Below are 15,385 nucleotides of genomic sequence, written 5' to 3' on the forward strand. Positions count from 1 at the left end.
TGGATGCCACAGGCTGGATGCCATCTGCTATAGACTGAATGTCCACCCCCAACATTCATGTGCTAAAATCTTAATCCTCAGAATGATGGTATTAGGAGGTGGGGCCTTCAGGAAGTCTTTAGGTCATCAGAACGGAGCCCTCATAAATGAGATTAGTGTCCTTATAAAAGAGGCCTCAAAGAGGTCTTTGGTCAGGCCTGACTTAGAAAGATGCAGAACTTTCAACTACATGGATGATGGAATTTTAAATTTTTTTAAGGTTAAAGTGAATTACATAAATCTGAGAAAGGATAATATCCTAATACCAGAATAGTTATGTCATCTGCCAAAGATATCCTCAATAGGTAGAGAATGGAGATTTAATGTAATTTATAAAGGACAACAGGGGAAGAAAGAAAAAAAAAAAAAAACACTTTCATGAATGCATTCCTAAAGTGCAATATATTTTTTAAAACTAGCAAAATAAACATATCCCATCATACCCTCTTTAGGTATTTTTTAACTCAAAACATCCCTTATTCATTTATTCAGAATATTTCTATAACCTTCAGTATTGTTCACCACATTTTATAGCAAACTTTAAGAAAACTTTAAATTAGAGTTTATAGTATATTAAAAGAAATGCATTGATATTTGCATGTAGAGCTTCTTTATAAGTGCAGATACTATGTAGCAATTGGGGACATCAGGTTTGGGGGAGAGAAATGAAAAAGAACAAATAAAGCATGGTAACCAAGTTTTTACTCTGATCTAATTTCTCTCTTCTTTGCAATGAAAATCAGCACGATGAGCTTCCATTCTTGGAAACGCTGACTGGTATTATTGGTTATATGAGCACACTCCCTACATACCGGGTGAAGGTTCCCTAATCACAGGGGGGAGCCAATACAATTTTATGCTATAATCGTGTATTACAATGGGATGACTTGATAATATACAGCCCATTCAGGATTGTGTCCTAGAAGGTTTTTATTGGGTATCACAAAATCCACACTGTGCATATATTTTAGAATCTGTCAAAGCAGACGAGAGCATATTAGGCTTACTGTTATGGGGAAGAGTTCCAATAAGCATCCCCACTCCAACTCATTATTAGTGGCCTCCTATGGCACTATATCGAGAATGCCTCTGTAATAACATCTGGGTGCAGCAGGAGTACCATGAGCAGTTAGCAACATGTGCCATAATCATGGAGAAGGGAGAGGTGGCAAGTGGGCTACATATTTGTGATCTCTGAATTAAAGTCTACTTCCCTTTCTCTATAGAAGCTGATACTGAGGTAAAGCAGGCTATCACCCTGGCTGGGTGTCTAAGTTGGTTGTGGCATTGTCCCATACACCAAAATTTCACAGGTTCAATTCCCCATCAGAGCACATACCAAGATTGCTAGTTCAGTCCCTCATCAGGGCACTTACAGAAGGCAACCAATCCATGTTTCTCTCTCACATCTCTCTCTCTCTCTCCCCTAAACCTGAAATCAATGAATATATACTCAGGTGAGGATTACAAAAAAAGAGCAGGCTGTCAATTTGTCAATTCATGCAGACATGGAGAGAAAACTATGGTTTGACTACAGACAAGCAGCATCAAGTCATTTCACAATATCCACAACAGCATCTTACTTTCGATCTTAGTTGTTTGTCCAACTATTAACCTAATGTCAACAGCATGTCTCCAGAGGGGGACAGGAGGTAGAGAATGGGAAAACTTAGCAACTGAAGACTTAGGCATTGCAAGTTCATGGGTCCACAGGGTGTACATACAAGTGCTCAAGGATCCACCACTCACCCCAGCTCTCTTAGGAATTAAACACACACACTTACACACACACACATTTATCAATTCTTATTATTCACAGTAGTTATGGTTGATAAAGTCACTATGAACACTGAGTTAATAAATACTAAACAATTGCTCCTAGGGGAAATACAGGATTGGGTTCTTGAGAGCCTCTGGTCACATTTTCATTAACTGATCAATACATAAATTTATTTTATGTGTGTGTTTCTGTTTAAAGACATCTCACTTAATATATATTGCGATTCATTAACATGGATCTCACGCCTAACAGCACTATAACTCGCGCCTGAATGAAGCTTTTCTAACATATTTTCTCCATAGGCCACATCACAGCCTCTTGCACTTAGAAACACTAGACAGCACTTCTGCACTATTTTGGGGGTCATTGAAAACAAGGAAACCACTAACAAAAAGTACCCCAAGACATGGCAATAATTAGGCCATGAACAGACTTGCTTATGTATGCAAACAGAACATACACATTGGGCAACTCAAATATTTTAGGGACTTTCTGCATGTACACAAATGATTATGAAGTCATCATGAGTATTGATTTTGGAGTTACAAATAAATTTTAACAAATAAATTAATTTGAAAATACAAAATCTGCAAACAATAAAAATAAGCTGTGTGCATGTTTGTGTATCTGTAAGTGGTAGAATACTGGGGCTTTTCAATTAAAAATAAAGCTGGAACATTTAATTGACTTAGAAAGTTTACATTTAAAGAATTAGAACTAGCACAATAAAATATTTGCAAGAACATAAGCTGAATATATAAGTAGACTATACTTGGTCATTAAAATGTTAATAAAAAATTGGAAGATGAGTCTTTGGAAAACTCAAAGCAGACATAGTTTTTAAAAAGTGGAAATTTTTCTGAGTTTTTGAGTCTTGCACAGAATTTGTGTAAAGGGTATAGCAGATAAGGTCTTTGTAAAGGTCCAGAGGGGCTGGAGGCAAGAATGATGTCTTGAGGGTCCCCTATTATGCTCCAGGATCCACAGACTGGGAGGCACAGATGCAATAAAGCAAAGGAGAGAGCAAACCAGGACCACACAGCAGCAGCAGCCCTGAGGCCGTCATTGCATAGTCAAAAATACCCACCAGTCTCACCTTCATACACTGATTTTAGGCTCAGGTTCCTACAGAATAATGGCTAGACATTTTTTGTGTATGTGTATTTAGCTAAATTAAGCATGGGGCACTCTGCACAGAGGGCACTTGATAAATTTGATTCTTGGTTATGCCTCTCTCTCCTGCCTCATACAAAAGAAGTGAATGATTATAGTTTTTTTTCCCTTTCCCCACAGTCTCACAGTGTGGGAGCAGAGCGTTCCTTCTCATTGCCGTTCCCTCTCCCCAGGATAAAGGAGAGAAAGTGACTGGAGTCATAATAAATATTAGCCCAGGTACATTACTAAGCAGTCCCACTGGAGTGGAGGCTAAATAAATCTGTGAGGCTTTTAGAGTTGTGATATAGTCAGGGGCAATGTCCATGAGAACTTTATTTCTTAATGCTCTCTGAGGAATGGCCCAAAATTAAACTCTGTGCTATTGTTTAAAATGAGGGGATTCAACACTCAGCAACTAATGTCACACGAGAGTATCACTGTCTAATCTGCAAAGTGTTTAAATACTCTTTATTGAAGGTACTATTTTATTTTTATTTTTTAAAAATAATTACTTATTTTATTAAGATAAGTAGTAGTAATAAAATCATATTGTATTAAAGGCTTATAACAAAAAAAGCAGTGTTCACTCTTCTTCACTCGTGCCTTCTGCTTCTGGGAGGCAACCAGTTTCAGTCCTTGTTTTAAATATACTATTTTAAAGCATATAAATGCTGTGTAGTTATTGCTGTTGCTACAAAAGTTCTTATTTACAAAAAGAGGGTAAGCAGGCGATGTTGCTGAAGTAAAGTGGCAGATTCAGGCATTCCTGCTGGGCAGAGGTCAGCAACGTTTTTTTGTATAAGTCCAAAAAATAAATATTTTAAGCTTTGCCTGAGAGTAGTCTCTTTCACAATTACTCAACTCTGCCATGAGAAAGCACTCATAGATAATATGTAAATGAATGAGCATGGCTTTGTTCCAATAAACATCATTTATGGGCATGAATATTTGAATTTTAAATACTTTTGATGTTATAAAATATTGATTTTTTTCAACTGGTTAAACATGTAACCACCATCGTTAACTTGCAGGACATACAAAATCGATTTGACGCAAAGGTTGTAGTTTACTGACCTCTGTTTTTAGGTAAAAGAGGGCAAATACATTTCAGAGGCTCAGAAAGAGAATCCTGGGGCAGGTTAGTGGTATAATCGTGAATGTAGGTAAGGACAGGTTCTCACTCTCAAAAAGGCTTAAGTACTGCCCCAAAAGGTATATTCACAGGCTTCACCTGCTTCAGCAGCCTATAAAAATATTCCAAAGCAACACCAAAGTGATTGTTCTATTAACCGAACAGCTAATGCTGCCTTTTAAACCAGTACCACTCAGGCTTCATTCTGGCCTGCCAGTCCAACCTCCTTTTTAATTAAAGTTTTCTCTTTGGCCTTTGACAGGCTTTTCTCACTGAAACTGTCTTTCAGAAAGGGTGCTCACCTACAGGGAGTTGGTTCTAGGTTTTTGTCCATCTGATTATCACTAGAGTAAAGATCTAAGGAGTAGAGATAGATTTCCATTATAAGAACTTTAACAACAAAGATAATTAAACATGAATAAAGAGTCACTTTTGTGTATGGCTTTGCATATGAAAAAAATTAGATTTGGTTTTACAAAAATAAACTCTGAACCACTCTCTTTCACTCCAGATGCTATATGCCATCTTTTTCTTCAAGATACGTTAGGGAGCTGGGATTAGGCCTCATATAAGAGTAGTCAGTTTCCCTGTTGGCATCCAAGTAACTAGCAAGTGTTAAGGCCCTCGCGTGCACCAGGAATTTCAGATACAGCATTTGATTTCTACTTGGCAAGACACTCGACCATGGTCACCATTACTATGACCGCTCTGAAGATGACTAACATGACACACATAAGTGCTGTGTGACTTATTCAGGCTAGCATGTGACAGAAACCTAGCCCCATTAAAATATGCTGAAGAGCTAAAAGGTAAATTTGAAAGGCCTCTAAACAGCCCTAATAAATGTCAATGTCCAGGAATTCAATATTTTGCATTTTCCTTGAAGAAAAGCCATCAGCCATCACCTGGAAACCACCTACTTTTATGAGAAACATAATTTTAATCAGTTTTTTTTATCAGGTTTTCCAATTCCAACATCTTACAAAAGAACTGAGGGCGATCTTGGAGAATAGCTTATTTGATAGCTTAACAACTGGAAAAAGAAACAGAAAATAATTACAACATAGGGATGCAAAACATATAGCTATCTCGGACCATTTAGTGTAGTGGCTTTACTCTCTTTTATATTGTAGTACAGTAGTTAATTTTCAAAATTAAAATGCATTATCAGGAAATGCTTAATTTTTCCTCATCATGTTCTGCTTACAAAAGCAAGAAAGTTTGTGAAACATTTTAGGAATTTTTGTGATCAAACTATTTTAAAATGTTAAAGAAAGTTTGAGAGCTTAAAAGGATACATATCAGTTATAGACAAATCTTATTCTACTGCCTACCAACAACAGATATTCTTTGCATATGGACAAGTCCAAGCCAGGAGACCTTGGTAGCTATCTCAACAAGTGTCCAGGGCATCTGTCTATAAGGGTAACACATATGCATGGGAATCTCAAGAGCTGAGTCAAATAATTCTTCACCAAAGGATTAATCCTTAGGGACACCAAAGGAAAATATAAAATCAGGAACCAGGAAACAGATAAAGGTCAATTTCCAGGAAAGTCATCAATCATTCCTCAAAGTTGAAGAGTTGACACAAGAGAAGAATAAACCAGACAATGGCAGGGATGGGAGGTAAGGGGAGTTCAAAACACACAAGTGGTTAATAAAAATCATGTTTTGCAGATGAAAAGCCATTTTTCCTTTAGGTGAAAGCCAGAATGGTGCCTCATCCTGGTCATGGACGCAACAGGTCCTCTCGTCTGCTCTAGCCCGGCTACAACGGGCAACACTTGGCAGCTCTTCCCATCTACTCCAGCTCTTTGTTTTGAAGATTCCTGGTTTCAGTCCTTCCTTCCACTTCCTTATATCAAATTTAATATGCCCTTAATACTTAACACATGTTATAATAAATACTGTGATAAGTTAAAAAAAAAACACATACTACTTGGTACTGTATTTTTTTTAAATTATTATTTTAATTCAAATTCATGGCTATCTTCTTTAAAGATCATTAGCCCCTTAGGGAAAGAACTCCTTATAAAAGTGTGTGCCCTGCAAAGAAAGAGCATGTGGGGTTCTACACAAAGGTGTTCCCTAAATGCAATATTATAGATTAAAATGGTACAGTAAGAAGTCCATGTTTATGGAGGATGGCACTAAGGGAAAGAAGCATAAATTTGAGTACTAAGGAAGCATTAAATTTGACTACACCATACTGTTTTGTTTTTTAACCATACCGCAGTAAGATCAATGCTTATAAATTATTTGGAAATCTTTGGGTAAAAGAGATTTTATGAATGTAGAATACAAAGAAATATAATAGCAGTTGCCCCACCCCCACTTTCTTTTCCTCCTCAGCAACCATTAATCAACATTCTATGTCTATGGATTTTCCTATTCTGGATATTTCATATAAATAGAACCATAAAATATATGACATTTGTGTCTGGCTTCTCTCATTGAGCATCTTGTTTTCAAGATTTACCCATGTTGAAATATCACATCATACCAGTCAGAATGGCTACTATCAATAAATCAACAAACAAGTTCTGGCAAGGATGTAGAGAAAGGGGAACCCTGGTGTACTGTTGGTGGGAATGCAGACTGGTGCAGCCACTGTGGAAAGCTCAGTGGTTACCTAAAAAAATTAAAAATAGATCTGCCTTATGACACAGCGATTTCAATACTGGGAATTTATCTGAAGAAACCCAAAGCATTGATTCAAAAGAATACATGTACCCCTGTGTTCATTGCAGCATTATTTAAAATCATCAAGATATGGAAGCAGCCCAAGTGTCCAGTTAAAAAAAAAAAAAGAAAGAAAAAAAAAGAAGAGAAATATTTCCAATTAGATGAAAAGAATCATGAAGAATTTATTAATAGTCTGAATAGTATACAGAATTATAGTTTTATTTCTAAAGTAAACTAACTGAAAGTTAAAAAAGTAATTTTCTTTTCCCTGGCTGGTGTGGCTCAGTGGACTGAGTGCCAGCTTGAGAACTCAAAGGCCGTTGGTTCGATTCCCAATCAGAGCACATGCCTGGGTTTCGGGCCAGGTCCCCAGTTGGGGGCATGCAAGAGGCAACTGATTGATTTATCTCTCACATATGGATGTTTCTCTCCTCTCTTTCTCTCTCCCTCCTCTTCTCCCTAAAAATAAATAAAGTCTTTTTTAAAAAGTAACTTTTTTATAAGAGACTATAATAAAATGATTTATGTAGAAACAATTATTGGTGAATTCCAGACTTTATGCCAAGATTTTTTCTTTAAGCTTTTGAGATATTTTGGTAGTGTTCAGCCAAAATTAGTAAATTAAAAACCTCAGATTTCTCTACTATATAGGAAGAATTTGCTAAACAAGATGAAGCACAGTTCAGTCTCTTTCTAAATTAATTAAAATCCCTCAATCTTAAGTAATGCTTTGTTTTTCTGATGTAAACATGCCTAAGAAATAGAAGAAATAGGTCCATTTAGAGAATCTGGTTACATATGTGTTTTTAGTTGTGGCCCTTTAACTAACTAGTTTTATAATTCATTGCATATCTCTATGCTTATCTGAAAATGAGATTTTTACATATATGATCTCCATGTTTCTTTTCATCAGAAATAAGAAAAGTGTTTCTGAAATGGAAATCTCTCTCTAGGATGAAAAGACTTAGTGATTGTTGAACTACACCAAAGGGCAATTTGACATTTCCCCAGTAGTTTTTGGACTAAGTCAAACCTCTGAACTTTTGAAGGTGATAGAAAGAAAATGACTCCAGCTAATAGTTTCAAAATCTGCCTGGCTGTTGGAATGTTTGGCAGAATTATTTTAACCCTAACCCTGTCAGAACTCTCTTTTCAACAGAGTATATTTCTTTGCAATCAAACCTGTCCTTATAAACTCTTTGTAAGCCATATACCTATCAAAAATACGTTTTGACCTTGACTTCAATTTGGGAAGCATTTCATGCTGTGATCCAGTTTAGGTACAGCCTGTGATAATGGAAGTTGTTGCATAATTTCTAGCTAGTGATTCATAAATTACTCAGACTACCCCTATCGTAGGAATGAAAAAAAGCTATGTCTATTAAAGTTTCTCAGAGACTACACTAGCAGTCCACCTTTGGCTATGTGTTTTCTTCCTGTTTATATAGGTTTTTTTTAAGCCTCTTTTGCTATGAATGTTCCTCCAGTTCTTGGGAATTATGGGACCCATGAAAATTACTAAATCAAAGGGTAAGAGTTCATTAAAGTGAGATTAATCCCATGCAAATATTACTCAGGATAAAGGTAATAGAGCATCTTTTGTTTGGCCCTTTCTCATGGAAAAGATGTGAGTGAACATCAGCAGATGGTGTTATTATCAAATAATTAAGAGAATTAAAACCTGTGGCCATCCTGGCACTGATTACAGACATGGTTCATGCTCTTCACATGCTTTTTTGTGCATGTTGCTTATTTTGTATGTTTTTAGTATCAGGAATTATGACTTTTAGGCCATATTGCACCAAAATTATGGTTACCAAAGTACCTAGATGAACTCTTAATAATAATAGTTGTTATTATTATGTAGAGAGGCAGAAGCTATAAAATTTGTCCCTGCATCTCCAGAAGTATACTTGTAAAGTTTTGCAAAGAAGGAACTTAACAGAGTTGTGAACCTTCTAGCATATCTCTATCCCCAAGGGTAGGCAATGAAAATTGCATCAAGAACATCATTTAGTCATAGATGACAAACTAATGACATCTCAGCCTATAGATTTCTTCTGCATCACTAACTTTAACTGAAAGAATTGTCTTTTGCTAAAAGTGTGGTACATAATACAGCTGTAATACACTTTAACTCTATCATAGCTTTATAGCTATTTTTTTCTGTATTTTCATTTTTTTCCCACTAAATAGAAAAACTAGATGTTAATGTTAAAAATTCAACTAAGTAAATTTTAAAGATTTTATTGGTTTTATTTAATGACTCATGAATTGGGCAGCAACCAATCTAGCAGATAGAAATGAGCTCTGAGTTTCTGTACAAATGGAATACTTTTATAGGCAGAAGGGAGCAGAAGTCAGGAAATTATACTAGGCAAAAATGTAAATTGGCCATTACAAGGTTACTTTCCTTTAGGTGATGTTAGGCAGGTGACCTAACTAGTGTTGATCTGGTGATTCATGAGTGACTGGCTTAAGATTCCACTTATAAGAGAGCCAACACTGTAATTAAGTGTTGGTTTTTAACTCTACAAATAAAAGAATGGTCCAGTAGGAGAGAAGAAGGACTATATGGATAATTAAAATAGCATGTACAAAACTCTTTAATAGAGACACATGCATTCCACACTGGTAGCACAAAGGAAGGAAAGACTAACTTTCTTTAATATTGGGGGAGGATATCAGAATGAGAGGATATAGTTTAGAAAGTTCTTTGAGATAAGTAGAAATTTCCCAAACAGACAGTTGAGGAGAGTGATAGGAACAAAAAAAAGGAAGGCATGAATCAGTAAGTTCAAGAGCTCAAATGGAAAATTAGAGGGACAATTATTCCAGTAATTTGAGGATTTTTGCCCTTAGCAATGGGAAGCTGCAAATGCTTTCTTAAAGCAATAAAATGGTATGATCATGTTCACTTTTTGATGAGATCACTCCAGTTGAAATATACAAAATGGACTAAATCACACCAATTAAAGATAAAATTAGTGGTTTCCAGAGTCTTGTTATAACAGAAGGCTGAACTAATGAGGTGGAAGAGGGTGAAAGGAAGGGACTAATTTGAAAGACTGTCAGGAGGAAAAATGAACACATAACAATGACAAGAAATGAGATGGATTCATTTGTGTCTTCTACACATTACTGAGGCACTTTAGCCATCCCTAGGGATACAACTAGCTTGAACCAACATAGAACGATGGCATAACAGGAGAGGCAGAACATTAAACACACCTTTACAGTGGGATGGAAGGACTATGTGGTAGCAATAGGGGTTCCTATGACAGCAAGGCACAGGGTCCCCAAACCTATACAGAAGACTAAGGAATGCTTTCCAGGGGAAATAAAATATAAAATCAAAGAAGAGGAGGGGTGAGAAAGGGTGGGGGGAGATTTGCGGGAAGAGAGAAGAGCATTTGAAAAGGCCTTGAGGTGAGAAATGGTGTATTAAGAGAAATCTTAAAAAAAATGTGTAGAGAGATGGAAAGGGGCAAGGTAAGCCAAGGAGAGAACATGGAAGATCCTGAGACAATAGTAAGGAGTTCTGCACTCAACCTGAAGGGTATTGTTGAGCCATTTTAATCACAGGAATAACATGTATATTTGCATTTTAAGAGAATCACTCTGGATAATATATACAGAAGTCATAGCTAGCAAAGGCCAGGCCTGGTTTGTTCTTTGTCACAGTATTCATCACACTTTACTCAGCATATTTGCTTAAAGGTTTTTCCTTTCACTAAACTACATAATTCATTAAGGCAGAGAAAACATCTTTCTTGTGCATTACTGTATTCCTACACAGGTACTCACTATTTTTAATGAAATAATAAATACATGAATAAATAAATGGATGAAGAAAAATTAGGATGTTTTTACAGGATTCTACAAAGGTAACGTGGGGGCTCTTGAAAAAACTAATGTAGTGGCCATAAATATAATTGGACAAATTCAAGAGATATTTAGAAAATTGACAGGTCATTGAAAATAATGGGAGAAAAGTCATGAAGAAACAAGAATTTCTAGTTTCCTACCTTACAAAACTAAGATGATAGTGACGTCTTTGTCAACCGTCTCCACAAAGCTATCTAATTTATTTCCCATAATGCTCCAGCACTCAGCTTCATGCTCTTTACAATTTCATTCACAAATTATTCTTTAGACTGCCGTACACAATTAGCTACCATTTTCAGATTGAAATATAGTCCCCCTGAGCTCCTTAAAATGATATTTAAAACCACATCTTCCAAAAGTTTGAGCAAAGGTAACTAATGATTAAAACATAGGAAAAAGTTTATAAACTAGTAGTAAGAAAACACAGCTGACATTCAAATTTAAAATAAAAAAAATTGTGTGACCATCACCATTAAAAATCATTATTGAAGATAAATTATATGTAAGACCCTGGATAGAGATAATTAAGAAATGTACTGTTTTATTTTAAAGATAAGACATTTATGTCCCATAATGCATAGATGTATAAAGAATACAAAGCAATATATGATAAGGGCCAAATGAGATGCAAAGAGAATGTCTACCTGCACTCAACTGGTGAGAATATTTCTTTGTACTGAAATACAGTGCAAGATAAAGAAAGGACCTTGGGAGTTCCAGATGTTCTTAATCTCTTCTCAATAAGACTTTGAATCCCTGTTAATGACTACATCAATCCCTTTTGTTGGTTTTTCATCAGAATAATCTGATGGAAAAGTTCAAGGTTTTTGCTCCAAACTGGAGCTAGCAATATTCCTGAGAAGACATAGCTAATAACAACAGCTGAATGTATTTGGATTGTTATTCAAAAATATTCATGGTGCCAAATGTGAGAAGCACTGATATTCATGCCAATCATCAAATGAACAAATTACTTATTTAATTTTTCCAGTGCTTGGAATCTCAGGACTCTCATATCCTCTTTGCCAAAAATAAAATAAAATAAAATAAAGGTGATATCTGGAGAAGTGAGATAAAAATCAGAACATGTCATTATTATACACATGAAAACTGTCCATTCATATTAATATTTCTCTCCCATTTTGCTGTGTTCATCTTAATAAAAATACCAGAACAGTGAGCAGTTTGCTTCCTGGCTCCCAGGGAAATAAAATTCAGCAGAATTCTAATACTTTTAAAGTGATCTTCCCACTTTAGATAGTCTAAAGTGTCATGTGAGAAATGAATGAGAGAGATAAAATCATTACCAAAACAAAATGACATAATGATAGGTGATGTAGTAGTTAAAAATGGGAATATAAAGAAAAGAAAGAAACCATAGATACTTGCCTGCATATCTCTTTTCTACATGAAACTTGTATGTGTATGTGTGTGTTTTGCTAGTGTGATTGGCGTTATTTTTCAGTGTTAATGAGAAATAGCCAGCAGCCTTTTCTTCCTGCTTGATATTCTCCAAGCAGCAAATTTAATACATATACAGAAAGAAAGGGAACTAAATGTGCCTTTTATAGGAATAGCAAATTCCATAAAGGGGAGTGGAGAAAGGGTAACACAAATGAGTAAATCAAAAACTAACTAACATGGAATTAAGGTGGGACTGAGAAAGGAGGATACATACAGATAAGTAATTTCAGAGAAATTAAAATGAAACGAAACAATAAAAATTCAAGCAATGTAGGAATTCAACAGAGAAAAATGAATGTGAACATGAGGGCTCTGATATCTAGGTGTCTTGGTATATTTTAATCTTACTTGTCATGACAAGAATTTTATGAAGTTAAAAATGAATAAAGAACCTTAATCAGACCAACTTTCATTTATTAAAAGATTTTTCAGGTAATATTCCATAAGAAACTTCCAACTAAATCCTGTTACCATTAAGAAATGTATGGAGGTCTCCTAGCCTTATAGCTACCTGGAAGGTGTGTCTTCAGAGCAACAGAACAGGCTTACTGGAGAAGCATGGGAAAAGGGAGTCACTGACAAAGTTTCTAAAGGAAAATTGAACCTAACAACTAAGTTAACACATTAACACAAAACTGCCTTAGCATGTCTAAGTAAATAGAGAAAAATCATCAAGTATCTCAAGCTAGGTTACTTTAAAGGCCATAAAGCATGGAATTAACAGTGAACCTGTCAGAAAAATAGTTTAGTTCCAAGCAAAGGCTGTATTTGAGGAAGCATGGTGAGGTAAAGTAGAACTATGATAGAGATGAACAAGCCTGGGTTTGAATCCCAGCTCTTACTCAGTTGTTGTGTGACTTCTGAGTGATAACTTTCCAAAGACTTTGTTGTTTTTTTTTTTTACAAAATGCAAACATTAATATCTAATAATATGAGGGTGTTTTAATACATGAATACACATGATTTGCTCATTCAATAAACACTTTTTAGTGGCAATGTAAGAATATGGGCCAACTACTGTCACAAGTAAGCATTGGTGGTTCAGGACTCACGAAGCAGAGATGGTTCCTGACTTCATGAAACATTCTAGTAGACAATATAATAAATACATAGATGCTCAATAAACTGCAGATGGTATTTTGTTTTTTAAAGAAGTAAGAATTGCATGCATGGTAATAGGAGTGAAAATCCCCTCTATGCACCCCATAAACTATCACCTGTATGTTGGCTGGTCTTTCTTAAATGGAAATCAAATATGGATGATTTGATGTAAACTGTACTCTTTTGACACATATACAAATAAGATCGACAGAGCAAGAAAGCTAGGTGATAGAAGAGGTAGATGGATGAAGAAAATATGCCTGGCCTCATATGTATGTATATGGTGTCTGTAAAAACTCATCCCAGCCACCCATTACATATTCAACAAGATCTCCACAATTGAAGTAGCAAATACATGTTGTGTTACTGCTCCCCTACAAGCTCAATGTGAGTGTCCAGAGAGTTTTCAGCATAATAAAACAAAACTGAATACCTTGCTGGGCTGGTGAATAGGTTGCATTATTTAGCTTATTGTAGCAGTAGAAAATTGACTTATTCAAAAGGATCTCACGGTCCTTGCGTCTCACAGTGCTAAGCCTAGGGAAAATTTCTTCCCTCACTGCACAACTACCAGAGCTGCCAAAAGCAAAGACCTTGAAATTGAAGAGAGTCTTCCTGTAGTTTTCAGAAGTCTCTGGCATTTAACTCCAGCTTCTTGGGATGCTGTTTTGTCAACAGGTAATACCCCATGGTAATTACTTCACTCAGAAGAAGAGACTTTCAGAAACCCTGTGTAAATGCTGCAAAGCCTTCTTTTTTCTTTTGCAAGATTCTGTTTTACAAGGTTGTTATTATTATAGTGACAGCTCTGTTGCGCTGGCCTCCAGTTCCAGAGGCCATCCCTAAGCTGGAGCATTAGAGGCGCTCCAAAGGAAGCATTGTTCAATGCTGAAGAAATTAAAAATACTATTAGTCTAGAAATCTTCCAGACAGCAGCAGCCTTTTCTCTTCTCAGGATCCAGCAAGAGCCCAAGTGAAATTTCTCACTGAGATTCCAAGAGCATTACTGAATTCCCATGGTATTATGAAGAGCTGCAGTAAAGAAAATTTAGAATGGCTCTCTATGGAAATGAAATAATGAGGTGGAATGGAGTTAAGGAGGCAAGGAGAATGAAGAGAATTCTTTACAGGAATGCACTTCTATGATAATTCAAAGACTCTCTTCTCTGATATTTTTAAAAAGAAGCTACGTGATGACCAGAGATAGGCCTACACTCAATTCAGCAAATAATACACCAAAAACAAAACTGGAGTCATTTGTTGTTTTTTTTTTAGAATTATAAGCATTTTGTTTTGTTTTGTTCTGTTTTCTTATTTTGCCTTTGGTATTTTTTATTTTCCTAAATGGTGATGTAAAAAAATGGGCAATAAACAAACCTATTTTAAAATAAAATGAAGTAGTAGGCATTGTAATTCTCTATGTTCCATGGCCACATATAAGGCCTTCTCCTCAGTGAGTCTTGTGATGTAATTCTTTACAATTTACTCACTAAATTTGCATTAAACTCCGAACCTCATTATCTCTAAATATGAGGGAGACAGCATGCAAATCACAGAAAATATTAAACTAGGATAATAAAAGGGAAGTGATTTATTCAGTAATAGAATAGGGGCTATGTCTTGGAACCCAAAACCAAGAAAAGCAATGGACTTGAACATGGCTTGGAACTACTAACTGAATCCAAAATTATTCTCTCAAATTTCTCTGGGATTGTTGGTCTCCCCTCTCTGCCTCCTTCTTTATATGCTACATCCATTCTTTCTTTGTTTAATTAAGTTTATTGGGGTGACATTGGTTAATAAATTTATGTAAGTTTCATGTATAGATATTTATGGTTCATGATCTGTAAATTGCATTGTGTGTCTACCACCCAAAGTCAAATAATCTTCTGTCATGATATATTTGGCTCCCTTCACTCTTTCTGCAAAGTAGGTACTTTTCCTTTTTTGATCACATACTGGAAAGTTGACATCCTCTTCCAATTGATTTTATTGTGCTCCATATTAGACCCAGGGGATAAATAGAGAGGCTATAGTGACTTGAGTTCAAGCACTGGCCCCTATTCATCATAGTTGGATTTTTTTTTTTCCTGTGACAGTAAATTTTGCTCAGAGGTCTTCAGTGGTCACAAGCAAAT

This window comes from Pteronotus mesoamericanus, unplaced genomic scaffold, assembly GCF_021234165.1.
Source record: "Pteronotus mesoamericanus isolate MK-2021 breed Mesoamerican mustached bat unplaced genomic scaffold, CSHL_Meso_final contig_42, whole genome shotgun sequence".
In the NCBI taxonomy this organism is placed as follows: domain Eukaryota; kingdom Metazoa; phylum Chordata; class Mammalia; order Chiroptera; family Mormoopidae; genus Pteronotus; species Pteronotus mesoamericanus.